The sequence below is a fragment of the Octopus bimaculoides genome, chromosome 3 (assembly GCF_001194135.2).
Source record: "Octopus bimaculoides isolate UCB-OBI-ISO-001 chromosome 3, ASM119413v2, whole genome shotgun sequence".
NCBI classification, from domain to species: domain Eukaryota; kingdom Metazoa; phylum Mollusca; class Cephalopoda; order Octopoda; family Octopodidae; genus Octopus; species Octopus bimaculoides.
Window position 1 is genome coordinate 8890739 of NC_068983.1, and position 3139 is coordinate 8893877.

The following is a 3139-nucleotide window of genomic DNA, read 5'->3' on the forward strand; positions in this document are numbered from 1 at the left end:
TATATATATATATATATATTGGGTAACCAAAAGAAACCGTAATTTAGCAATGATATTTTATTCACTTAGTTTTATAAGTTTACACTTTTATCGCCTTGAATGTGTTCTACATTTGAAGGAATGTATCGTTGCAGGCGCGCTTTTCACTGTTCTAAGTAGTGCTGGAACTCTTGCGAAGCGATGCCTTCTAATGCCTACTTTAATTTGTTCTTCACTTCTTCCATGGTCCACGGCTGCAAATTCCGTAGCACCAGCTATTGTCACCAGAGATGACCTTCAAAAAGAGGTCTAGGTCCACTTCCAACTGTTCTTTCAGTACACGTAACGCATTCAGTCGTCACCGCTTTTGATCTTACGTGAGCAAGCGAGGCACAAATTTTTCTGCACCTCGTTTCATTCATAACCCCTCGCTCAAAATTGGTTGGCAGGAGATCCTGGTGACACATTCATATCAACAAGTTCATCACGTATTCAGTTACGGTGCTCTAAGATCAGTGCATGAATTTTCATGATGTTTTCAGCTCATTGGTTGCCTGAACGAGGTTGGACTTCAAGCGACAAGTGACCATTGTTAAAACGTGGAAACCACTCGTAAACTTGTGTTTTGCTCATGGTAGGTTCCTTGAAGTTATATATATATATAAAACTTACTTGGAAAAGGATGCGTGGCGTTCGATCATATAATAACTCTACTGGGCCGTCTCTTAGTTTAAGTTGGTGAATACTGCCATAATCCTTGCCTTCAGTTCATCTTTGTTGTTACTAGGGGTGTTGTTGGTCTCTCGTTCAACTGCACCCCACACATAATAATCAAAGGGGTTGTAGTATGAGGGGAGAGGTATTTAGATGTTAGCGGTGATATGGTCGCAGAAATTATCAGGCAGCTATGACGGGGTTCTCCTGCCTGTGTGGCATGGTGCAGAGTCCTGTTGCCAGACATAGGGTCTTCCATCAGTCACCCTGTTGACCCAGGGACACACTACCTACTTCAGACTCAACACGGATACTTAAATCAAGGGCCTGAAGGTGTGTGGAAAGATGAATGGAGGCATAACGTCACCATCACTAGTGATCACTCCAAACACCATGATGTTGACTGGCTGTTGTCCTCAGATTGACACCTAAACACTCTGAAATGTTCGCATTGGAGCTTCCGGCGTGAAATGCCAAGCAGTAAGGCATGTCGATTCCAAATTTCTGGAAGAGTGAAATGCGTCATGGTGCTAATTTTCTCATAGACGGTGCCCAACTGACCCTACTATACTGTGTAGTCGACAAAATTGAATACAAACAATGCGCACGCACAAACTAAAATATACAATCGTGACAATTTACCTATCGCACTCTGTGTGTGTGTGTGTGTGTGTGTGTGTGTGTGTGTGTGTGTGTGTGTGTGTGTGTGTATATATATATATATATATACATACATACATACAAATAGATACTCTTGCATGAATATATTTGAACGTTTTACCTTAGCAGGCGATTGTATGTGAATGTATGCCCTGTCTTTGTGTTCTTGCCCATACAGCGACATATAAACAGTTGTGCTTATGCTCATTCCTGGATATTCAAATGGAGAATCTATAGAATGTCCTAATATTCTGCTCTAGAAATGGAATGGATTGGGAAGATAACAAATAGTTTCCTTTCTTCGACACCCATTGCATTTACAAGCATTTATGCAAATCTCTTTTCACAAAACCTCGATTTTCTATGATGGTATGTACGAATGCATCTGTAGCTTTTATGCAAGAGCTGTAATTTTTGCATTAGTCCACCATTGATCGTATTTTTCACTACAGTAAATGATACATGCATATTGACTCTGCAAATGCAGCTACAATAGCGCATGATTTTTCCACCACACCACGTAAAACAGTATTCGGTCATTTATATATACAGAAAAATTGCTGCATTTTTATTGGAATATCCCATCTGTATTTCTTATTTTTGATGGGGTGAATATATTTTGGTTCCTGATAATTATTTCCTCAGTTGCCTACGAAATAAAAACACTCTTCCTCAGCAAACTCCGTTATCATGTCTCACTATGCTGCAAATACCAACTGAATAAAATTCAGGTTATAGATAAAGCAATAAAGCGTCGCTGGTCTTATTTTTTCTCTCCACTGAAAACATTAACACGCAGTCTACATATTTCAACATATGAACAGCGTTTCGACTAAGCTCTCGTCCTTGGATTTTCTAGCCTTTTACCTACTCGTGTGTGTGCATCTTTTTCTTACATAACATCTAAAGATTGTATTTGGTTGTCGGAGGGGTTTCGCTATCTGTCGATGATTTTCGACGTTAAGTAATACATTTAGGTTGTGTGTTATATTTTACACCGATTCCTGTTTCTTCGATGTATGAATAAATAATGACTTGATCCTCATCGCAGTAAGTTATTCGGTGCCCTAAAGTTTGTGATGAATATTCTGTGTCAATTTCGTCAATAAATCACAAATAATATCAAGTCCGTCAATACATGAAAATTGATTGAAAATTGATTTTACCGCTATTCGAAGGTGCCTCGGGAAAAATAAGCTGACAAACGCACAGCCATAGTCATGACCAATGTCCTCCTAAAATTGTAGCGACATGCGCGCTAATTTATGGAGGTGCACAAAGTACATTCACGTACACACACATCCTGTCACATATATATATATATATATATATATATATATATATATATATATATATATATATATATATATAAATAGTTATTAATATTGTATGATTGAACGCCATGCATCCATTTCCGAGTAATATATATATATATATATTTTATTTATTTATGTGTTTCAGCCGAGTGGCTGCGGTCATGCTGGAGCACCACCGTGAAAAGTTGAGTAGACCGCGGAGTAATTCGAACTCAGAATTTTAAGTCGGGATAAATGCCTCTAAGTATTTTGCCTAGCATGCTACCGATTCTGCCAGCTCGAGCTGCAGTCATTGTGAGTAGATTTACACATGCACACAAGCACACACACACACACATACCTATATATATATATATGTATATACACATATATATACACTCGTATATGTATATGCATACATATACATATATACAATCGTAAATATATATATACATACATATACATACATATATATATACATACACATACAT